The following is a 25,810-nucleotide window of genomic DNA, read 5'->3' as shown; positions in this document are numbered from 1 at the left end:
GTAAACGAAAGACAATGATTTGTTTTTAAATGAAAACTTGATACTGCGAATGTCAAACGAACAAAGGAATTTAAAATTCCCACTTAGACCTGATTTTTTAAAAATGTTCGCTCCTGCACCCCCACACCTACTCAAATTTGTCTCACCTTTTCCCCCGAGGACGTTATGGGGGGGGGGGGGCGAACAGATGGAGAAAGAGGGTACTCGACACAGATACCAGATTAATACAGCCTTCAAAAGCCCATAATTCACTGAAGCGACCATCAGAAGTCGCAAATTAATCCAAAATTTGACTTGGTCATGATAATCAAAGCGGACAAAACACAAGTGTCGAAATTATTTGCTATTACTACTGCCATTTTTAAAAGTCACGTACCTCACTTGGCCAAGCACAAGGATATATTTCCCGAAATAAAACACATTTCCAAAGTAGACACTTTGAATACTGTATCCATCTTCTGTATACACAAAAGACAACCTAACATGATAACCAGACATCCCGCCCCGACACTACACTGATTGGTGTAACATTGCACCCACGGTCTCGATACTAATAGCCCTGCCGACCAGATTGATTGGCTTCAGACACGTCCAAATTTCCATTATGTAACACCCCACGCCTCGATTGCCCCAAGCCGCTGTCAATCACGAACACTGGGTCGATCAATCATTTTCAAGCGGGAGGGAGGCACACAGACGCGCTAAGTCTTCATTGTCTCGCTGGCTTGTCAATCATTAAGTCTGAGCAGTTGATTGGCCCTGACACCTGTCAATCACCGCCAGCTGTCTGTGCATTTACTAGTCGCGTCGTCAACGAAGCCAGTCTGTGCACGCCATTGGCCACCCGCCACGTCGATCACCTAGCGCGGTGAGACCATTGGCCACCTGCCACATCCATCAGGCAGGCGGCGCAGATCATTCGCCGCACGCCGCGTCAATCAGCCCGCGGTCGGCCCGAGTTTTTCTGACAGCAAGCTAGGTTGACGCCATCCGCCCGTCCGTCGCCTATTTAGTTTCTACGCATTTCGTGTTTTGTATAATGTCTTTTCCCCCCCCACCTCCCCGACGGCTCGCAAAGCGGCAGGTGACAGATTATAAATAAAGCGGCCTGAAATCCACTGGCCTACTCACTCAATTGCAGCCGAGGAGAGGAAAAAGGCCTCAATCACACTCGGGCAGAACAAAGCCAAAACAGGTACACTGAGCCCCAAGTGGAAAAACACTCCTCAAAAGTTAAACCCGATAATCATTGCCAACCCTTCGACAGCTCCGTTATCTGCTAATTAACGCAACATTGTGGCCGTAACGTAGAACTAAAATAGCAGAAACCTGTGGGCACGGGGGAAAAGGGCAACTGTTTTAAATTTCAGCATGAGAGTTCTGTGGTGTTTATTTACCCACCCATCTCCCTCCCTCCTGAGGAGTGCTGGTGTTACGAGATGATGGTGGTGGTGGTGGGGAAGAAGTGAGGCGGCTGCGGATGGAAGGCAGAGTGTCTGCTGCCTCCGCCCGGGGACGTTCATCACTCACACTGAGTGAGACGGACAGACAGACAGACAGACGGACGGACGGACGGACGGACCGCCCGCTGCCACAGTCCGGATTAACTCACAGGCGCGTCGGCGACCCCGCTTCACCCACCTCCCTCCCTCCCAGCCGGCAGAGGCGGAGGGCAGCGGGCGCGGCGCCAGCGGCCCGCGAGCCGTTTCCGTTGGAAGGTTCGGGCGCGCGCCGGCGGCGGGTTCCAAACTTACCGTTTGTTGTGAGGCGCCAGACGGCGGGTCAGCAAACAGCGGTGACGTCATTCAACCTGTTCGGCCATGACGTCACGCGGCGCCGGGGCTCCGAGCCGAAAGAAACCCTCTCCTGTTGTCATTTGTGGCAGAAGCTGGGGACGGAGTGGTTTCGGGGTTCTTTTTGTTTTTGCAGATGCCTGGCTAGTTTTATTCGGTAGGGAGTTTTCTTGGTTTTTTTTATTTTGCCCTGGTAAAAATCTTCCAGTTGTTTTTAATCAGGTGGCTGTAAAGTAATAACGGAAATTGACCTGACGTTCGTGTATTGCAAACTTTGGCAGTGGAGGAAAACTTGGGAGAGTAATTTTCAGAGCGGTTTCCCGATTGTCCCATGGCACGGAACTGCTTTAAAATAATCTCGCAGAAGGGGGATTTTGCCTCGCTGTAAAACCAATTAATTTTGATTTGTTGAAATAAATTTGCACGGTTTTGTAATAGTAAGCCACAATTCCTCCACTGGATGTCGTCAACGAGGGCAGTAATGTTTCAGTTGTTCTGACTGCATCAGGGTGTAACTGTCTTAAAGATATTGTTATAATGATCAGTCACGAAGTATATTTTTCAAAAGGTAAAAACCTGAGGAATTTCACAAATTACAAATATTTAAAGTATGTTTATTGTATATGAGCTTGCCATAATTTTCCAAATAACTGTTGAGATCAGTCAAACAAAATTCCACTTGTGGATATCTTAAAATATTATATAACAGAAGTAAAATAACTGAATTCTTAATGCTTTGTCATAAAAGCTAAGTTAAATAAATCACATTCACTGACGGTATACACTGGAACGTTTTTTAAACGTTAGCCATATGATATATAATTAAATTGTGTTACCTATCCAACTGAACTTTGTACAATTTTAGATCAAAATAATGTCCTCTCAGGATACAGTAATGAAGGTCAAATTTGTGGAGAATGAAGCATTATAGTCGGATTCAGTTTCAGGTATGCAAGATTAAAGCCTTGACAGAAAAGTTTATGTCAGTTTTTATTTACTAAACTGTGCATTTCATGGGAGATTGTTTTTGTTTTAAATTCTGTTTTGATTACTCTGATGACAACAAATGCCACAATAATAACTAACTTACTATGCCCTGTGTGCTTGATGTGGGATGATTGCATGCTAAAATATTAACATTTGTGGCATATTTATCAGAAATGTATCTTGTAAGTCAACTTGTTTACTGAGAAAATTCAGTATATATTAAGTTACAGTAATTGATATGGAAGTCTCAAAGCTGATCTGTTTATCAAATGTTTTTAGTTACATGGCTGCCATATTGAATTTCTGAACAAGGGACAAGGTTGCTTATTTTTAATATGGAGACCATGACAGCAGATGACAAACTTCATGAATAAATGAGCAGCCTTTTGTGTGCAAGAAACATTTGCACTCTTTTCAGATTTCTGCCAACATAGAATTGGATCAGAGTAAAATGAGTTGGAAAGAATGTTCATTCAATTTTAAATATGGCATTTAATTTTGAATAAGTAGGCTACTGAAAAATAATGAAGTTAATTTAGAAGTTTCTTGGTTTAGCATCAAAGTTTGCACCTTGGAATAAAATAAGATGTGGAAGTTAGATTTTTCACAATTTCGCAAGTTCCTTTTTTGTTTTCTCCATCTTTAGATTTCACCACTCAAGCACCATGGAAATGGCAATGGGAACCTACTGTTAGGTTTATGTCAGGAGAAGCCCATAAGAGTTCCCTAAGCTCTGATATTTTGACTTTATATCTGGAATTTTCACGTTGGATTGCTTCAGGAAGGCTTTGGCCACCTTGTTGAACTTGTTCTGCCGCAGGAAGCTGTAGATCTGCGGGGACAGGTTGCTCGGGACCACTCGCGGCTCCATCTTGCCTTGTCTGCCTCCCAACCCCCAATAGGTACTTCAGACCAGAGCAGTTCAAGGAAATAGAAAGGAGACTCCTGTACATTCCACAAATTGAATAATATGAAAGGGATAGAATATGGAAGAGTTCAGCACAAGAACAGGCCCTTCAGCCCACCATATCTACTCCAACCATAATGCCAATCTACACTAATCCCATGTGCTTGCACGTGGTCTGTATCCCTCTACTCCCTGCCTGTTCATGTGCCTGTCTAAATGCCTCTTAGATGTTGCTATCATATCTGTTTCTACCACCTCCCCTGGCAGTGCGTTCCACGTACTCTCTGTGTAAAAAAAAACTTGCCTCGCACATCTCCTTTAAAACGTTACCCCTCTCGCATTAAACCTATGCCCTCTAGTATTTGACGTTTCCATCCTGAGCAAAAGACTCTGACTATCTATTCTATCTATGCCTATCATAATTTTTACAGTTCTGTCAGGTCACTCCTCAGGTTCCAACATTACAGACAAAACAAAAACCCAAGTTTGTCCAACTTCTCCTTACAGCTAATACACTCCAGTCCAGGCAATATCCTGGTGAACCTCTTCTACGCCCTCTCCAAAACCACCACATCCTTCCCTAAACTGTGTGGCGACAGAACTCTACACAATACTCCTAAATGTAGCCTTACCAAAGTTTTCCACAGCTGCAACGTAACTTCCCAAACTTTATATTCAATGCCCTGACCGATGAAGGCAAGCATGTCATACATCTTCTTTGCCATCCTATCCACTTCTTTTGCCACTTTTAGGGAGCTATGGACTTTAACCCCAAGATCCCTCTGTACATCAGTGCTCCAAAGGGCCCTGCCATTTACTGCATACTTTCCTCTTAAACCCTAGCATGCAGCCCATCGGGTCTTGGTGACTTGTCTATCTTTATAGTTTCTCCAATATGTTATCCCATGTAATTGGAATTGGTTTCTTGTTGTCACTTGTACCAAGGTACAGTGAAAAACTTGTCTTGCATACTGTTCGTACAGATCAATTCATTACACAGTGCATTGAGGTAGTACAGAGTACATTGAGGTTGTACAGCGTAAAAACAATAACAGAATACAGAGTAAAGTGTCACAGCTACAGGGAAGTGCATTGCAGGTAGACAATAAGGTGCAAGGTCAAACAAGGTAGATTGTGAGGTCAAGAGTCCATCTCATCGTATAAGGGAATCGTTCAATAGTCTTATCACCATGGGATAGAAGCTGTCCTTGAGCCTGGTGGTATGTGACCTCAGGCTCCTGTATCTTCTGCCTGATGGGAGAGGAGAGAAGAGAGAGTGACCGAGGCGGGTGGGGTCTTTGATTATGCTGGCTGCTTCACCAAGGCAACGAGAGGTATAGACAGAGTCCATGGAGGGGAGACTGGTTTCCGTGATGCACTGGGCTGTGTCCACAACTCTGCAATTTCTTGCGGTCCTGGGAAGAGCAGTTGCCATACCAATCCGTGATGGGTCCAGATAGAATGCTTTCTATGACACATTGATAAAAATTGGTGAGTGTCAAAGGGGATGTGACAAATTTCTTTAGCCTCCTGAGGAAGTAGAGGCGCTGGTGAGCTTTCTTGGCCATGGCGTCAACATGGTCGGACAGGCTATTGGTGATGTTCACTCCTAGGGAATTGAAGCTCTCAACCTCAGCACCATTGATGTAGACAGGTGCATGTACACTGTCCCCTTTCCTGAAGTCAATGACCAGCTCTTTTGTTTTGCTGACATTGAGGGAAAGGTTGTTGTCATGACACCATGTCACTATGCTCCCTATCTCCTTCCTGTATTCCAACTCATCACTATTTGAGATACGACCTACTACGGTGGTATAATTGGGGTTGTTCTATCATGCTGTTTTAAATTGGACCATATGATGTCTTAGGGATATTAGCAAAGTCTTCCCTGGTAAAGACAGATGCAAGAAAAAATTCAACATATCTGCCATTTCTTTGTTTGCTGTTATTAATTCACCAGTCTTGTTCTCTAGAGGCCGTACACTTACCTTGGTCACTCTCTTCCCGTTTCTCGAGCCATAGAAACGTTTACTATTTGTTTTTATATACGACGTGCAAGTTTTCTTCCAAAATTCATTTCTCCCTTCTTATGACCTTTTTGGTCTTGTGCTGCTGGATCCTAAAAACTTTCCAGTCCTCCATCTATCACTGGCCCTTGCTATTTTGCATACCCTACTTTTCAATTTAATGTTATCCTTTACCTCCTCGGTGAATCTCGGATTATGCCTCTTTCTCATGGAATCCCTCTTTTTAATTGGGATGTTTTTGCTGAGTATTATAGATCAGCTGTTTGAATATCTGCCACTGTTCATCTGCTGGCCTGTCTCTTAGCTTGTTTACCTTACACAGCTCCTCCCTCATATCATTATAATTGCCCTTATTTAAATTGAAGACACTGGTTATGGACTGTTAGTGTTCATCCTCAAACTGTATTTGGAATTCTATCATATTGTGATTGGTGTGGGAATGGGGGTATGGCCATCTGGAGCTCCCGGTTGCAAGCCATTTTAGTCCCCCTCCCCCCATTGCCCTGCCGATCTCTCTGTCCCCAGCTTCCTTCACTGTCAGAGTGAGGCCAAACACATACCGGTAAAATAGCTCCTCGTATTCCGTCTGGGTAGTCCACAACCCACAGCCTGAATATTGAATTTTCCAATTTTGGGTAACTTGCTCCCCATCTGTCCCCTTCTCTCTCCTTCTGATTCACCCAGGTCCTCCTACGCACACCCCTCCCCTCCCTCCCTCAGCAGCCTCTTATCACAGTTTCTTTCCCCTCCCCCACTTACTCCATCTACCCAAGACAAGTCTTATCCTTATCCATAACTACCTTAAAACTTACTGAATTATGGTCACTACTCCCAAAATGTTCCCTCACTGAGAACGTTAAGAATTGGAGAATTTCTTTTAATCACTGAATCATATTCTTCAAAAATAGATAATTACCTTATATATCTTTAACTTAAATCATCAATATACAAACAGGTATGATGTTCTTGTTTTAAATATTGTTCCTGACATGCTTATTCGCTTTTTACTACAAATTAATATATAGTTCTCCCAAAAAATAAAATACTGCAGGTTTTGAAAGTCTGAAACAAAATTGAAAATGCTGAAAATACTCGGTGGGCCAGGCAGCATCTATGCAGAGAAAAACTGAGTTAACATTTCACGTTGTTGATTTTCCATCAGCACTGATGAAAAGTCATCGAACTGAAACTTTAACTTTTCTCTCCATAGATGCTGTGTGGCCTGCTGAGTATCTTCAGCATTTTCCATTTCGTTTTAGCTTTTCAAAACCTGCAGTATTATATTACATCTCCCATGTGGGATCTAGTATCAGTTGATACAGACAATGTAAATGTGAAAACTTTGCCCAGTGGATGGAATTATAAAACTGTAGCATAAGTAATTGAACTTTTTGATGCTGCATGATGTAATTGGCTGCTGGTGAGAACATTAACTTCCAAGATAAAGTTTAATCTACGATATTGAATTTTTTAAAAATTTGGTCATAGATAGCGAGTTGAATGATTTATTTCACAAGACAGGAAAAAGCCCTTTTTGAGACATCAGATGGATGAGAAGATGTGGAATTTAATTTCAGGATTAGTTTCTGCCCCAATCACTATATTGACATTCAAGGCTATATTGGATTGGTGATTGAAGGGATATCAAATAGAGTGGTTATTATGACTGGAACTCTTTGTTTACATGGAGATTACGTGCATAAACTTGTTGTGAAACAGATTGTGGGTCTCAGAAGGCGAGGACTCTGAACGCAGTCTTAGCGATAAATGATTTATTTACAAAAGACAAACGCGGGAAAAGGGTAATGGGAATAACACACACAAAACGAACCAGGTACAGACAATCAAGGAAAAACAGTACAATACCCGCCACCCCTTGACTCAGTGCAGGCATGGCTCTGTACTACCAGGGATACTAACTAGGATGCTCCCAACCCTATTAACAGTGCACACCTTATCAACGATTCCTCCAGCGCCGTTCCACGGTTCCTCAGCCTGGGATGAAGCAGCGTGATCCCTCGGGGCAGGCAAAAGAGAGCAAGCTGAGCACATGTGGCACCCTTTATAGTGCTGGAGGGCTGGGGGGTCCAGCCCAGGTAATTTAAAAAGGCCAATGGCCCAGTGCCAGCAAGGACTAATCGATCACAAAGGCCAATGGCCCAAGGCCAAGTACAAAGGTGCTTAAAGGGACCAATGGTCAGGTGTGCACTGATGGGTGGGGTGGAGCCAAACTTTGATTGGCAATGGTGTGTCTTTCGACCAGGTAATGGGCAGTGCTGTCACGTGACAGTCACGACTCTCCACAATACAAAACTGAGTGGCCCAGAAGCCAGAAAGTTAAAAATGCTATCAGAGTGTATGTAATTCTGCAGTGTTCAGGGCCAAGAAGAACCTTACGCTCAAGCTATTAAGCTGTCTTTTGTCTTTATAGATCCAGAATGAACAGCAGTGTATATCCTACACTGCCAGCTTTTGCTTACAATGAGAATGGAAAGGTAGAAATTTGTCCAATGTTATAACATGTATGAAGTAAGGCGGAAAAGATAAGTATCTTTCTTTCCCATGTTTAACAAGCAGTCAATCTGATAATTAACGCTGCAAAACAGGGCTAGTTCAGGGTCAAAATTAGGAGGTTTGAAATGCAGTATTGTTTTATATATGTATTTGTAACAAAAGTAATTTGTTGCAGTTTGAATATGATTATATTTGTCATCTGCATTCCAGAATCTAATTGTTCTACAGTCCATTTGATTAATTAGCCATTAACAACACATGGTTATATAATAAAATATTCAGAAAGTGTTAATAGACTATTTATAAAAGGTGCAAATAACCCACAGTAAAATTTTCAACAGCACATGCTTTGGCAATAACACTGTTTCTAATGTGATGTCTTAACTGTCAGTTTTCAACTGTACTTTTTCCCCATAACATTGTATGCAAAATTTTGCATCCTTCAGTCCTTAAAGAAACATTCCAAAACAATACTATATTAAGTTGGGTGTAATATTATACTGGTTAGCCAATTGAAAGGATCCCTTCAGAACATGGTTAAGTTATCTTAAGAAAATATGCCATTTGAACTGCCAGTATTGGAAGATGACAGTTCCAGCTGGGAGGTCATCTGTTTAGTATTAACTCCATAAAGTTCTATTTACTATTAATGGATATATTTATACCTTGAAGATAATTTCTCCTTGAATGATCAACAAGCTTGCCAGTGATTAGAATGACCATCCATCTGTCTGGGTGGTCAAGGAACTTCTAAAATACAAATCTGACATCCAAAGTCTAATTTTTAAAATATAGGTCAACTTCCTTCTCAATAGCAGAGGCATCAGTTCTTAAGATGAATTTCCAGGATAACCCTATCAAACATTAAGAAAGAAAACATGATCTTGTCACATGTACTGCCCCTTTCCAGTTTTCAACCTTGTAAGGGATAGCAAGCTTCATGGCCAGCAACACAGTTATTGTGCAACATTAATTTGGAATATATTCTTTTAAAGGAGATGGGTATGTCAATTTGGGAGATGGAGGTGAATGAGCAGTTGGAGAAACAGCTCATTTACTGGCTATTTTTAAGATAAGGTGAGATATTTATTTATTAGTCACATGTACATCGAAACACAGTGAAATGTGTCTTTTTGCGTTACTGAGAATGCCCGCAAGTGTCGTCACTCTTCCGCTGCTAAAATAGCATGCCCAGAATTCCTAAACTGTACGTCTTTTTAGAATGTGGGAGGAAACCAGAGCACCCAGAGGAAATCCACACAGACACACGGGGAGAACGTACAAACTTCTTAAAGATAGCGGCGGGAATTGAACCTGGGTCGCTGGTGCTGTAATAGCATTACGCTAACTGCAACACTACTGTGCTGCCTTTTTTGCAGGCATGAAGATACATTGCACATTTTAGAGTTGTCACTCATCAACCTGTGTGTAACTATGATCAAAGAGTGTCAACAGGACCACGTACTTATGTAATTATGTAATGTAATTGCTTGCAGTCGTATCTGCATGGTTGACTGAAACCTCAAAAGGTACAGGTAATAGATTACCACAAACCATAAATCATCAGTGCTCAGTAATTTGCATCATTTCAATGCTATTTTTAACAACACTATTTTGGAAAATATTTAGATTGAAGATGTGGAACATTGACAATTGAATACTTTTAGATGATTTAGGTTCTTATTTTCTTTTATATGGTTCTTTTTTAAATATTTTTAGTCAGTCTTTTGTGGGCCTCAATCTGTAACTTCTCAATTTTTTTTTCAAATGCCTCTTCACATTAAATGTCTGTTTAATTCAGTTGTAAGCCATTTCTTCTTTGTTAAGCACACACTAAAGTTTAAAGGTTGGCAATGGAGTTGGTTTCCTGTGAGGTATTGACAGATTAATAATTTCAGCAGACAATTATTTTAACTTCCATAATTGTAGGATGTGGGGATGTCTTACACACAATGGGAACCGAACAGTATTTGATGCTAACTTTGATGAATCTAATTAGTAATTTTATGCCCTGAACAAGTTATTTAGCCCATGATACCCATTAAGCACAATTTTAACAGAACTGTTCCAGGCAACATTTCCATTTGTAATATCATGGCATTATCAAGGGTCCCATAACCTTTAAAATATTGTCCTTAAATTAGTTTCTGTATATTCTGTTGTAGTCATAGAGTCATACAGTACAGAAACTGGCTCTTCAGCCCATCATATCCATGCTGGCCTTCAAGTACCTATTGGAGGAATTTCCATTTTCCAGCACTTGGTCCATAGCCTCCTATACATTGGTGATTCAAGTTCCCATCTTGATCAAGGTTGGAGAGTTAGGAGTGCAGTCCCTGATTGCGGTCCAATTGCTGGTTGGGAGTGTATCACTGAGCTGGGGGACAATTGCAAGATGGGGAAGAGGGAATAGGATAATCTGAATCAGTTGGACATCATTATTGGTGTGTGTTAAGTTAGATGGAGGTTGCTAACTTAGTTGGAAATCTGTGTAGGCTGGGGTTAGGGTGAGGGTCAAAGTCCAGGGGGCAATTATGGGTAATGGTTAAGTGAGTGGAGTTGCTGTGTAAAGTGGAGGTGTTTAATGCTTTGAGGTGTGGATTTCTAAACCAGACTGCTGGTCAGGGAAGATGTGGTTACTGAGTTGGAGGTGGGGGTGAAAGCTTTGCTGGTTGGGAATGAGCTTGCTCTAGTGGATTAATTCAGGGGGTGTCACCAAATTATGAGCCTGTGATTGGGAAGTGAGTTGTGAGAATAGGTCGAAGGATTCAGTATATCAATTAATAGAGGGGGAGTAAATCATGCAACTGTTGTGAACTTGGGAAGAAAGTAAAAGTTGGGCTCGGTTCAGGGCGACATGAAGAAATGAAAGTAAGTAAATAAATCAAAGGTAACCGGCCTGAATTGGGTTCCCATTGCCAGGCTGGGAGCTGCTCAGAGTGGCCCTCTTTAAAATGTACTTCTGCAGCTGTGCTATTAAAAATATTTAGGTTGAGTGTATCCAACATGGGCACTTTGGAACCACTTGCACAATTTTCTCCAGAATTCACTCTAAACATGTCACCAGCACAAACACAATTCACAACACAAGCTACAGCACAGAAGGAGTCCATCAGGCCTATTAAGGTTGTTACTGCTCTATGCAAGAGCCCAATTGGTCCCACTCCTCTGCCCTTCCCCCATAGGCCTGCACTATTTTTCTTTCAGCAATTTAGCAAGTACCCTTTTGAACATCATTATTTAATCTTTCTCCACTACAACCCTGGCAGTGCATTCCACTTGTTAGTTGAGGAGGTTTCTCTTCCTGTCACATTTGACTCTTTTGCCATTCACCTTCATTACAATGTCCTCTGACAGTGGGAACAATTTGTGAATATTCTGTCTCGTTCCTTAACAATTTGAAATATCTCTATCAGATTCCATCTCCACTTGCATTCCAAGGAGAACAATCCAAGTTTCTCCATTGTATCTGTATAACCAAATACCTTCATTCTGGTAAGTCTGTTCTGCCCCCACTCTTCACATCCTTCCTAAAATCTGATACTCAGAATTGGAACACAACACCCCTCTTGTAGCCAAACCATTGTTATATATTGATTTACCATGACTTCTTTTCACTTTGTCTCAATTTATAAAGTCCAAGATCCAGTATGCATTTTTTTTTTACTGTTTTCTTCATCTCTTCTGCCTCTTTCAATAATTATGTACACATACCTCCAGATCCATCATTTCCCCTTATAGAGTCATGCCCTTGAGTTTATGCTTTGCATTTTTCTGTGGTAAAATTCATTTGTCAGCCACGACCACCCAATCGATCAGCCCATCGAGAACAAGAAATGCCTGGTCAAATTTTCAGAGTTTCACAATTTGACCTGGAAATCATCACAATCATGCTCTCTGGTCCACATAGTGCTGATAAAAATCAGTAGGATTTCCTGGCACACACATGTGCACACAAAGTTTATTTCTGAAGGGCCGTATTTAATATAAGGAAATCGCATGTCATTTCTATGATGATTGACATATTGGAAAGTATTCTTGAATTTAATAAATTTCCAGGAAGTTCAGTGGACACTTGAAAGTACAGAGCTGAACAAGGATAGAATTATCCGGAATGTTTCCTGAAACGCAAGCGGAGACCTTCTGGAAGTGACCTACCTCATATAAAGTACTGTATGCTAAGGTGTTAAATTGCTTCAAGTTCTCTGGTAGTTTCATGTCCCTGTACATACAATACTTTGCATCAACACAAATGCTGCATAATCTAAATTGCTGTATCTGCTGAACCACTTTCAACTGGAGTAAGTCATCCTGCATTTTATTATCCTTCTTTACATGTTCTAGCACTTCAGCTATATTAGTTAATGAATATGTGATAGTTAATGAAAAGAAAGACTTGAGGGTATTATAACTTTGGAATGCAGTAGGTCATCTTATTTAATCATGTTTTTTCATTGGAGAGATGAAAATGCACATGCTTCCCAGATGTGGTAAATTTCGTTTGGCAGCCATGTCCCTATTTTTAGGGAAAAAGACAATCCAGCTTTTCCATGCCTCTCGTGATTTTACATGTAATATCCCTGTGAATCTTTTCTGCACCCTCTCTAGATTAATCTCATCCTTTCAATAGTATGGCAACCAGAAATGTGCACAATATTCCAGGTGTGGTCTCATCAACATCCGATACAGTTGTAACATAACATCCCAACTCTTGTACTCAGTGCCCTGTCTGATGAAGGCAAGCATGCCAAAAGCCTTCTTCACCACCTTGTCTATTTGTGTCACAACTTTTCAGGGAAGTATGTACTTGTACCCCTACATCTCTCTGTTCGACAACATTCCTGAGGGCCGTGTTATTCACTGTGTATATTTTGCCTTTGTTTAACTTCCCAAAATGCATCACTTTGCACTTGTCCAAGTTAAATTCCATCTGCCATTCTTTGGCCAAGTTGATGTTGATCCTGTTGGAACCTCAGACAACCTTCTTCACTGTCCACTGCGTCACCAATTTTGGTGTCATCCGCAAACTTACTAATTATTGCCACCTGCATTCTTGTCCAAATCTTTAATATATATGACAAACAATGGGGGACCCAGCGCCAATCCCTGCAGGACACCACTGGTCACAGGCCTCCAATCTAGAAAAACAACTCTCCATTACCACCCTCTGTCTCCTTCCACTAAGCCTATTTTGTATCCAATTGGCTAGCTCACCCAACATACCATGTGATCTCACCCTCCGGATCAGCCTACCCTGTGGGATCTTTCAAAAGCCTTGCTTAAAGTCCATGTAGACAATGTCTACTGCCCTGCCCTTGTCAGTCCTCTTGATCACTTTTCAAAAAATAACTCAATCAAGTTTGTGAGACATGATTTCCCATGCACAAAGCCATGCTGACTATCCCCAATCAGTCCATGCAGATACACTCTATCTCCTGAGATTCCAGTCACCAAAAGTAAGCTTAACATTTTCCATTCTGATGAAGGGTTCTTGACCCAAAACATTGATTCTGTTTTTGTCCCCGCTGATGGTGCTGATCTGCTGATGTTTCCAACCTGTTCTGTTTTTGCACTTAGTCCAATGCATCAGTACTGCATCTATTTCTGGCAACTAGTCCCATGGTGGTCAATGCCACTCCTGCTCTGCCCCCTCGTCATATGGTTTGTTCTTGTCTAGAATATTTTGCTGTCCAGGTGCATGGAAATGTTTGGTCCCTTATTTATTTTATATCATGCATCTTATGGTAAAAAGATCACAAATCTAGATCCTTTTTCAGAGTGTACTGATTTCTGAAATACTGAGGCAATTCAATAGTTGCTTGGACTTGTCACCAATCTAGTCAATAATATTCCTTGGTGGCAGCATGACTATTCATAGTCAACCAACTCTGTGCCTGTTCTTGTCATTAATTTGTCCTCCAAGGTCAATGCATTTAGATTTCTCTTTATTCTGTTGTGAGGATTTGAATTTGTCTGAAGCAGCTTCATCTAGTGCGCATGATGAGATGAGGAAGCAATTAGCTGGGTGAGAAAAGAGAGCATTTGTTATGTAGTAGCATTTTGAATATATAATACATAGCGATTCAGGAGAGGCAAAGGAAATGGAAGAAGAAATTGCTGAAGTTATAAGAGATGTACTAAGCCTTATTTCACCAATCTTCTTGAGATCTTTGCATTATTTCCTGGGTTTCAGCCATGGCATGAGAACAGTGCTAATGGAGTTGATTTATTCTACACCTTTTTTGACTGTTGCTGAGGAATTTGTATGGGTAATTTTCTAAAACTTGCTTGCTCTATTTCTAGTTTAAAGTCAATTGTAAAAATTTATACTTTTTTAAGTGTTAGATATTCTTAACATATTTTCATATCCTCTAAAATAATATTACTCTCACTAATCTGCAAGGTTCAAATGCTTAGAAACTTTACACTTCCTATCCACCAAGCTTATTTCCTGCATTAAGTTCTGCCAAGAATTCTGACAAAATTTAGATGGAAAAGATACATAGGAATACGATTGGGGAAAAAGACTTGATGCATCAATGAATTTATTCAAAATGTTTTCTAAGCAATCTTGTTCTCAAATTGACATTTTTTTCAATCCAAAGTAAGGTTTTTAATGAAATAAGAGCAAACAATTGCTTGTTTTATATTAACATGCTTAAATTTACTCATTAAACTAAATTATTTTTAATAACTATATTTCAATTGAAACCTCATTCTCTACATTACAACAGTTCCCTGCATTGCATCAATAATTGCATTTCAAAATTAATTCACTGGCTGTGAAGGGCTTTACAGTATCTTAAGATTGCTTGAGTTCTGTATAAATGCAAGTTAGTTCATTTTTGTTATCCCTAAAGACTTGCTTTGGATTTCATACATTTGTTCAATGCTCTGTGACCATCAGCCAAAAGTAGACCTTGCTGCATGAGTATCCACAATTTGCCAAAATAAATGACAGCATTTATTCTAAGTGAATGTTGCTGGGTTGTTTTTGGAATAATCTGGAGACAGGCTGAATTTCAAAATACTTATACAGACAAATTTACATGAGCGCCTTTTCTGAAAGCAAAGCTGTAGATTGGGATACAAGGGAAATAGCTCCTTTGAAGCTCAAACCTGTATTGATTGTGCATTAGTTGTATTTTGTTCTACATTAAAGCTTTGTTTGTACTTTGCAAAATTCGAAACTGCTGAATCATTTTAGAATAGCCTGAGGTTGCAAAAGTTGCTTAATAAATGTAAGCCCTCATTTATATTGGAATTAACATATTTATTTACCTCAGATTTTTCAGTGAGCAGCAAAGGATCTATGTCACCACTGGCCTGGAGGAAAGCTGATTGCAAAGATCTCGTGATCTCTTGGATGTATTAGGCCTGGGCTTGTTGGGAAGTAACAAGCCATATTCAAAGGGGATAGAGCTAATATAGAAGCCATAGGGCAAGAGCCAACATTCAAACAACTTCCAAATGTGACTTACAAGCAGTAATCATTTTTAAAATTGCAAGGTACAGCTGTATAAACAAACACAGCTCTCTGTTGAAGGCTCACATTGGGAAGTCACTGGACATAAAAGGCAAAACAAAGATTGGTTGCTTGTTAATTGATGTATTTGTTAAATATTGGGACAGAACAAAGATGAGATAAGCATGAGACATTTCTGGTATGGATTGGCTAAATGCACAGATATCACCTGGAGACAGCTGAGAGGAAAAGACTATATTAATTGGATCCCAATGAACTTACAGAGAGACATTTGAACTTTAAGCTATGACACATTAATGAGATCAGGATAAGAAGGATCAATGTATTAAGAAAAATGTAAAATTTACCAAGTAGCCATTAATAATGAGAAAACAATAGATGAAAAGTCTAGGCATAAGAACCAGGCGTTAGGGTGAGACATCTTGGAGTTAAGGTATTTTACACCATTGAAAACAGATAGGAGGATGCAACAGATGTAGGGGCCCTGTGTCTCTAACTCACCTATGGAAGGTTCCCTACTGGCTACTTTGCCACCTAGACACAGCAAAAATGGACATGATCATATTTGAAGACAGTCAATTACCTGTCATGTACTGTCATTTCATCTAAAAAAAAGTATAAAACTGAATAAAACCCTGTTACATCTATCGCTCTGGACTCCATGGCCTTTCAACCACAATAGATTGAAGGGGATCCCTTGTTGTCCATATGTCATCCAGATGGCGAAACAGGCAATCACTGAAAAAGAATTCTCACAAACAGCAAACCAGAGAAGTGAAACCAATTTTTTATATAACAAATGAGGCAGTGGTGTTTTACAAAGCACGTATTTTAAAAGTCCATAACATGTTTTTTCTTCCCTAAGGGATATTTATAATGTGCCTTTTTGTACCACATTTTTAATGTTAAAATAGTAATTAGGAAGTAGTACATCTTGCTTAGACTTCAATAGAGTGCAACATTTTGTGGATATTTTACATTGAGACTGGGTTGTGAATAGCTTAAGTTCTTGTTGATTTTCTTGGAGGAGGCTGTAAAACCACACAGACTATGGAAGGGGGTAGAATCACTGAGAATAAATCCTGATTTTCCTGTTTAAAAACATATGCTCAGAAATACAGTTGCCATCGGTTTCATTGTGCAGTGACAGAAAATAGTAATAGTTTTGCTGCCAATACACCGGTAAAATCTGGGTCATTTATTCTTCCCAGTGGAAAAATAAATTTTATCTTTGTCCAGTGCAAGTAATATGGGTGAAATTAATCCATTAAAATTAGCAGAAAGCAGGTAATAACAAATGAGGCAGGCCATCTTACATTATGACTAATTTAGTTACCCATTGAATTTACATATGCTGTGCAAAAGTTGAGGTAGTTGGCTGCATATTAACAATTGAGACAACATGGAAGAGTTATCCAAAAACACATACAGCAGAGGGAATTTATGACTATTCTTTTAGAATTGCTTTCTTAACCAACATTTTTAATGACAACTTCACCACTTGAGTAAACTCTCATACTCTAGCCATCTTCTCTGGTGCCACCTTTGCTGAATTCCCCATCAATATTCTGAAACTTATTATTAAACGAAAGCTTAACTAAACAAATGCATTAAGTATGTGACTACAGGAGCATGACAAAAAGTATTCAGTACCTCACTTCTCAAACCCTTTTTACTATTAACAAGGTAAAAAGTAGGAGTACCATGGAATATCAGGAGGGATTCCTGACGCAGTATGTTGACAGGCCGACTAGAGGGAATGCCATGTTAGATCTAGTTTTAGTAAATGAACCGGGGCAGGTGAAGGATCTATTGGTGGGTGAGCATCTGGGGGACAGTGACCATTGCTCCATAACCTTTAAAATTGTCATGGACAGGGACAGGTGCAGAGAGGACAAGAGGATTTTTAATTGGGGAAGGGCGAACTATGAGGCTAAAAGGAGAGAACTTGGGAGTGTAAATTGGATGTCCTTTTCGAAGGAAAATGTACCATGGAGATGTGGTCGATGTTCAGGGATCTTATGCAGGATGTTAGGGATAAATATGTCCGGTGAGGCAGAGAAGGAATGGCAGGGTGAAGGAACCGTGGGTGACGAGAGAGGTGGAACGACTTGTTAGGGAGAAGAAGGTAGCGTACGTGAGGTATAAGCAGCAAGGTTCAGACAGGGCCCGTGAGGAATATAGGGTAGAGAGGAAGGAACTTAAGAAAGGGCTGAGGAGAGCTAGAAGGGGACATGAAAAGGCATTGGCTAGTAGGGTTAAGGAAAATCCCAAGGCCTTTTTCAAGTACATGAAGGGTAGGAGGATGGCTAGGGTAAAGGTAGGTCCGATTAAGGACAAAGGTGGGAGAATTTGCCTGGAGGCGGCGGAAGTGGGAGAAGTTCTCAATGAGTACTTCTCTTCGGTATTCACCAGGGAGAGGGGTCTTGATGACGCAGAAGGGAGTGCTGGTAGGGGTAATGTTCTCGAGGTTGTAGATATCAAGAGAGAGGATGTGTTGAAGTTGTTAAATAATATTAAGACAGATAAATCTCCGGGGCCTGACGGGATTTTCCCCAGGCTGCTTCGAGAGGCTAGGGAGGAGATTGTTGAACCGCTGGTAAGGATCTTTAAGTTCTCGTTGTCCATGGGGATGGTGCCAGAGGATTGGAGGGTTGCGAATGTTGTCCCCTTGTTCAAAAAAGGTAATAGGGATAGGCCAGGGAATTATAGACCGGTGAGTCTCACGTCTGTGGTGGGTAAGCTGTTAGAAAGGATTCTAAGGGATAGGATTTATGAACACCTAGAGAATCATGGACTGATTAGGGACAGCCAGCATGGCTTTGTGAAGGGAAGATCTTGCCTCACAAGCCTGATAGAGTTCTTTGAGGAGGTGACCAGGAAGATTGATGAGGGCAGTGCTGTGGATGTGGTTTACATGGATTTTAGTAAGGAGTTTGATAAGGTTCCTCATGGTAGGCTTCTTCAGAAAGTCAGAGGCCAAGGGATCCAAGGAAGCTTGGCTGTGTGGATTAGGAATTGGCTTGCATGTAGAAAGCAGAGGGTTGTGGTGGAAGGAGTGCCCTCGGATTGGAAGGCAGTGACTAGCGGTGTCCCGCAGGGATCGGTTCTGGGACCTCTACTTTTTGTGATATTTATAGATGACTTAGATGAGGGGGTGGAGGGCTGGGTTAGTAAGTTTGCGGACGACACTAAGATAGTGTGGAGGGCTGTCGGAGCTTACAGAGGGATATTGATAGGATGCAGAGCTGGGCTGACAAGTGGCAGATGGAGTTCAATCCGGAGAAGTGTGAGGTGGTACACTTTGGAAGGACAAACTCCAGGGCAAAGTACTGGGTGAATGGCAAGGTACTTGGCAGTGTGGAGGAGCAGAGGGATCTGGGGGTTCATATTCACAGTTCATTGAAAGTTGCCTCACAGGTGGAAAGAGCAGTTAAGAAGGCCAATGGGATGTTGGTTTTCATAAATCGCGGGATTGAGTTTAAGAGCCGCGAGGTGATGATGCAGCTTTACAAAACTCTAGTTAGGCCACATTTAGAGTACTGTGTTCAGTTCTGGTCGCCTCATTATAGGAAGGATGTGGAGGCATTGAAGAGGGTGCAGAGGAGATTTACCAGGATGCTGCCTGGATTAGAGAGTATTGAATATGAGGAGAGGCTTAAGGTGCTAGGGCTTTATTCACTGGAAAGGAGGAGGATGAGAGGAGACATGATAGAGGTATATAAAATATTGAGAGGAATAGATAGAGTAGACAGTCAGCGCCTCCTTCCCAGGGCACCAATGCTCAAGACGAGAGGGCATGGCTTTAAGGTTACGGGTGGGAGGTTCAGGGGAGATGTCAGGGGGAGGTTTTTCACCCAGAGAGTGGTTGGTGCATAGAATGCACTGCCTGGGGTGGTGGTGGAGGCAGATACATTGGACAGGTTCAAGAGCTTGTTGGATGGGCATATAGAGGAGTGTGGGATGGGGGGATATGCGGGAGGAAGGGGTTAGGTAGTGTGAGGGTGGTTTGATGGACGGCACAACATGGTGGACCGAAGGGCCTGTTTTGTGCTGTATGGTTCTATGGTTAATTTGGAAGAATATAATTTCAAAAAAATAGTCCAAGTTCAACACCCTCTAAGATGGAATAGACCTCATGATTATGGCCTTTGCCAATAAGTTCAAACTCTACAACTGGTCCACTGTGGCTTTAGCTACTGTATAATGCAAGTTAAATAATGCAGTAACTTGCCAAACCTAATTCAACCACGACTCCTAACATTGTAATAACCAAGGTAAGAGGAGCAAAATGTTGCACATTACATCTGTTCTTAAGATCCCACCCTCCCCCGCCACATTCACACTAAATTACAATGTGAATAAACATTGCCATTGTTTCATTGTACCTTGATCAAAACTCTCAGGGATCAAGGAGTGAATAACAAGGAGTGAAGTCTCGTGTTCCTTCCCCATATCCTGAGAATATAATGAGCAAGAAAGTAACCTCAAAAAAAAGCGCCACATTGGTGCAGCTAGTAGTGCCACTACTCCACATCACCAGAGACCCAGTTTCAATCCTGACCTTGGGTAGTGTCTGTGTGGAATTTGCAGGTGCTCCGGTTTCTTCCCACCTGGGTTAGTAGGTTAATTAGCCACTGTAAATTATCCCTAATGAGTGGGTGGGTGGTAAGATTAAGAGCGGGGGGAGAGCTGGTGAAAATGTAGGAAGAATAAAAATTCAATTAAAGTAGGATTAGTGTAAATGGGTGGTTGATGGTTGATATGGACTCAGTGAGTACTGGGACTTTTTTCAGTGACGTATCTTTCTAGACTATGATGCATTGGAAAGCATTCTTCCAAAATGATTGTAAGAAATCAAGGATAACTCTGAAAGAAAATAAGAGAAAATAAAAACGTGCAAGGCTAAGTAAAATAATGACAGAACATTATGGGTGATATATTACGGAATGAACGAGTTGGACTGAAGGGCACATTTTCTGTGCTGTTCAATCCTATGACTCTATTAAGAAAAGTTATTTTCTTTACGTGATTGTAAGATGATTTGCATAAGTATGGCCAGTTTAAATGATGAGGCAAGGTTGTAATACAGGGTGAAAAGGCAGTAATATTATACTTTGCCTTGATATAATAATGGAAGTGGATGTTTAGAAGGTCCTGAATTGGAAGAGCATTCACCACTGACCTCAAAGAAATGTGCCCACAAAATTCCAGTGGCCTCTGTCACGTTGAATTCTCCTTTACAAACACCAGTTTGCTCTCTGATGTCTAATGTAGAGGATATGTGGTATTCAGCAACAAAAGATGCCGTCAAACTGATCGAGCAACCAATCAGATTGAAAATACCACAATAAATAATTTTTAAAATTATATTTTACTGTTTTACGCATTTTACAGAGAGTGAAATAAAGATGGTGACCTGATAAGGTTTAGGGTAGAAACTAAAATATATATTAAAAAATTAAAAATAAAAAAAGCATGTATTTTCAAATCTGTAGTATTTTGAATTAATTGTTCTGAATTGACCAGAATCCACTACCATACATTAGTTTTCTGAGCCACTGAAGTTGTTCAGCACTAATGTTGACTTTAAAACTCCGTTCCACATCTTTTAACAAGGCGCAACATTTTCAGTTTTTACATTGAGAACATCACATCAGGAGTTAAAGTTCACAGCATAATACTGATTCTGTTTTGATTGCATGGCAAAGCATTGTAGCAACACTTTCAAGAGGGCACAACATCACTGAGAGCAACATCTGGATTTCTGTGTTTACTTGTGAATGTGCAATTTTCAGAAGTTGCTGTCAGTGTCACAGTGTAACAGTAGCAAACGCTGACAGTTTCACCATCCCTGCAATCATAATTTCCATGTCATTTCATGCTTAGATAATCTGCATGTTGAAATTGAAACATTATTAAAATTGAAATAGGAATAGATAGATAGTTGATAAACGCAATTGATTTTGAAAAATATTGTGAAATAATACATTTGGTAATGTCACAAAAAGGAAGTACAGCTTAAATTGTAAGATTTTAAATGAATTTGTGGAGCAGAAGGACCTTGTGTAGATGTGGGTTCTTAAATATGAAGCAAATAAATAAATCACAAAAACTATCAGGCTGGAACTTTGTATCTGAGGTGATGTAAGATTGATCCTAATCTCCTAGTGAAATGTCAAGCCAAGGAGACAGCAATGTTGTTTTGTAAGTTGGAGGCCCAGCAGATTTTAATAGCAAGGCCTCATTTGAATGCCTGCAGTCATTTGGTAGGCCATTTCAGAAAGAAAGCTGCAACTGGCTACTGGGCAACAACAAAAATGGTGCTGAGTAAGGTTACCAGGAGCAGTGGAGGTCCAGGGTTTCATGTACAAAGGTCTCAAAGTTGGGAGGGACAGGGGGTGATGAGTGGTAATATATGGTTGATGTGGCAGTGTTCCAGGACTCATCTGGTCGCTTGGCCCCAGTGGGTATCCAACTCAGGAGTGAGTTAAAATTCCATTCATTTCCCATGTGTGTCATTTCCCATGTGTGTCATTTCCATGTGTGTCATTTCCCATGTGTGTCATTTCCATGTATGACTTCCACTTTTAACGAGGATCCTGTTGAATTCTGGCAGGGACTTCATCTATTGCCTATTAAAACAATGTTAAAATTGCAAATTAATGGATCAGAGTAGGAAGCTGAACATTTTAATTGTTCAGACTGCTTACTTCCTCCTGATTAGGGAAGAATAACCCTGATAAATGCAAAAGTCAGCATGTAACGTTGAATTTGTGCTAGAGTTTTACTTCAGCCGTAGTTTGAAAATATTGTGCACTGTTTCGGCTTCTTTGTTGGAAGAATATTAAAGCAGTGGTATAATGGAAGTTGCTAGTGTTGAGGGTTATTGTTATCAGGAAAATGTTGAACACTTCAAGACTTTTTTCATTGGAGTTAAGAAAGTTAGGTGGTGCCATGATCAAGATTATGTAACATGATAGGAGGGTTACAGACACATTGCTGCTTCTCTGGTTTGCAAGACAACAATTAAATTTAAAATAAACATGTAAAAAGTTGAAGAGGATGATAAAGAAAAAGTTATGCAATAGATTCTTTGCCATAATCTAATGTTTACGTGGCATTCAAAATAATTCGTTAAAGAAATTGGATTGTTGAAAAAGAAAAATGTTAAGAATTGTTGTGGTTCATTGGCAGCATGTGTTTGAAACTAGATTTGTCTTTTGTGAGATCACAGGCATAAGTTTGATGGGCCAAATAACTTATCATGTGTGATCCTTAAAACCAAAGTAGGATGGAATTATAGGATTTGAGTATGATTGGTGCTCTGGATAAACTACAGGAACAAATTGTTACAATCAGAGGATGAGGAAGGAAAAATAGCAGAGAAATGAATTCAGATTTTATTGTAATAAGGCTCATGTAAGGTTAAACTTTTAACAGTTTTTACAACAGTTGTTACTCTGAATGAATTGTAGCAGAAACTAAGTTTCGAATAATGGATACCTGAAATGATGACCATGCTGTAATCTAATCAAGGAGCTCAAATGACTTCATTTTGAAGATTAGATTGAAGTCTTGAATTCATTCTCATGAGGCATGTTATACATACTTATTTTCAGTCTTTATGCCAATAGCGGCTAATATTATAAATGGTATTTGACAACACACTTTTTTGTTTGTATTGGACAGTAATGTTCATAATATGATGCCTTTCTTGGACCTAAATTTGAGAAGTGTTTTATTTTCTCAGATTTATAGTCTAATTTATTTGCATATTACCAACTGCAAAATTTACTGTGCACCCAAACATCAGTTTCTGAAAAGAAAATGCTGTTTTAAAGTACCGCCTTATTTGGTGAGCAAAAGTGATAATGGTACATCTTAACTGAATGAGATGAAAATAGCTTTATCGCAGCATACAGTATATGCTTTCAATGTCCCCTTTGAAATAAAACTGAAACCGACTTAAAAATAGACAATCATTTGTTATCGTAGAATTTGTTTTAGTGTCTTTGTACCCAATAAAAATAAATCACCTCAATTTGCATAAAGTCCCCTGATACCTCTGCAAACATGCACAGTTTGTGGAAACTTGCAATGATGATTAATTCATTCTGCTGGTATAGCTGGATCCATGGATGGATCCTGCTTCAAGTACTATGTTTTCTCATCTATGGCAATGTTTTTAAATTACTGCAAAAGATTATGGAAACTCAACTTGTGCTGAACAAATTTTACATAATTTTGAGATCATTTATGCGAGTTACGCCAACTTTCATTGCAACTTGCACAAAATGAACCTAATGCAACTGAGCAGAACTTCTATACATAACTAGAATTTTCATCATTCAACTATGTTATACAAGCTGTTGTTAACTTTTTAGCTCTGGCAGCTTATTAAATACATTTTTTTAAATTAAAAATTAAAGCCATTGCTATCCATCTGTGATGCAATGTGGAGTATTTCTGAAAGACTTTATTAGGACATTATCAAATAGAGTTCAAACTTCATTCTTTTTTCTAATATGAGTGCAATTTGCACTTAATGATTAGAAACAGGTTTTGCTTGGTACATATAACATGAGCTATTTGTGCTTGTTAACAAAGATATTAGTGGCATAAGTGGAAAATTTTGTAAATGAAGCATAAAGGAACAGTGTTAGTTGAAAATGAGAGTTGACAAAAGGGAACAAAATCTCAAATTTTTAGAAAGCTGGAGACATCACAGTCCATTTGCATACATTGTCGAGATGGAGGAAGTGTAAGTAGATTAAAAAGTGATTGAAGTATGAAGCAGAAGGAAATGCAATGAGCAACCCGAATCTCTGTTCTGTGGCTGCTAAAGGGGTGACTGCTAAATGAATTGATTGTGAACAGGATTACCCTTTCTACCATTCAGTAGAACCATCTCCAGCATAGCAGCATGTCTGAAAAGATGTAAACCTAAATTTTGAATAAAATGGCTGTTGTGGCCACTGAATGTACTTGTCTGTACCACATGCCAATTGCATATAGTCTTACAACAGTGGAAACAGCTCTGCAACTGGCTTTCTGACCCCAAAGCTGCCAGGCATATGTGCCAGGATCTGAGAATATGGTTAGTGCAAATGTGGTGGGTAAGGTCAGTCAAGTTGTCCACATATTGATCACACTAGCATGACATTTTTGCACTGGCATTGAAAGCATAACATTCCATGATTTGAGTTGGTTTTGATAAAGCATACAAACTTATAAATAACTAATAAAGCATGTGGTTAATTAATTATTTGAAAATGTTTTGGTTTCTCTGCTGTGTTCGACTTTTTGTAAATACCAACCTCATTTTCATGAATCAAACAAACATTTAAAATTAAAGAACTGGTCCAGTAAGCCTGCTGGACAGAACCACGTTATCTGGGACCAATACCAGCACACACCCATCAGATATCATCAAGCATGCATTTCCTGTCATAAATCAGAATATTACATGTGATGTGGATTTTTGCAACAATCCAGCAGTTTTGTGATTACCATTACTGATCCAGCATTTTATTCCCTGATATTAATGAAACAATTGAAATTCTAATGATTCGTTTGAAACTAATGTGTTTTAATCTTATGTTAAGAATTCTAGATTACTACTTGAGAAACATGACATTGTTCACAATTTTTGGAGAAGGGATTGAACCCACAACATTCCAACTAGAATGAAAGAGGGATGCCACTAATCTAAGGAGAAGTAAGTATTTTAACTAATCTCAAACTTAATTTGAATGTAATCTGGATAGTAAGAAATGAACAAAGCAAATGAAAATGCTGGTTTCAGAATCAGGTTTATTATCACTGACATATGTCATGAAATTTGTTTGTGGCAGAAGTGCAGTGCAAGACATAAAAATTACTATAAGTTAAAAAATAAGTAAATAGTGCAAAAGAGGAATAATGCGGTAGTGTTCATGGACTGTTCAGAAATCCAATGGTGAAGGGGAAGAAGCTGTTCCTGAGATATTCAGCTGGGTCTTCAGGCTCCTGTACCTCCTCCTGATGGTAGTAACGTGGAAGAGAGTATGTCCTGGGTGGTGAATATGAAGGCAATAATATAAGAACATTAATA

At 39.9% G+C, this 25,810-nt stretch overlaps 1 protein-coding gene and 1 long non-coding RNA gene across 7 annotated transcripts in view; one reads left to right on the top strand and one right to left on the bottom strand.

Annotated features, from left to right (window-relative positions):
• LOC127569898 (zinc finger and BTB domain-containing protein 20-like) overlaps positions 1-1,767 on the bottom strand; it is a 197,883-nt gene extending 196,116 nt beyond the window's left edge. For 4 of the 5 annotated variants that reach the window (XM_052014936.1, XM_052014942.1, XM_052014939.1 and 1 more), the window contains exon 1: positions 377-490. The gene's annotated coding sequence lies outside the window, so the exon portion shown is untranslated. Of the gene's footprint in view, positions 1-376; positions 491-1,754 lie in introns of those variants that run through there. The other variant, XM_052014937.1, reaches the window with a different exon arrangement.
• LOC127569900 (uncharacterized) overlaps positions 1,026-25,810 on the top strand; it is a 63,821-nt gene continuing 39,036 nt past the window's right edge. For both annotated transcript variants that reach the window (XR_007956259.1, XR_007956260.1), the window contains exons 1-3: positions 1,026-1,195; positions 2,659-2,740; positions 25,323-25,435. This is a non-coding gene — a long non-coding RNA (uncharacterized LOC127569900). The remainder of the gene's footprint in view (positions 1,196-2,658; positions 2,741-25,322; positions 25,436-25,810) is intronic.

The sequence above is a fragment of the Pristis pectinata genome, chromosome 4 (genome assembly GCF_009764475.1).
Source record: "Pristis pectinata isolate sPriPec2 chromosome 4, sPriPec2.1.pri, whole genome shotgun sequence".
In the NCBI taxonomy this organism is placed as follows: Eukaryota; Metazoa; Chordata; class Chondrichthyes; order Rhinopristiformes; family Pristidae; genus Pristis; species Pristis pectinata.
This window is presented reverse-complemented; position numbering and strand designations above follow the sequence as displayed.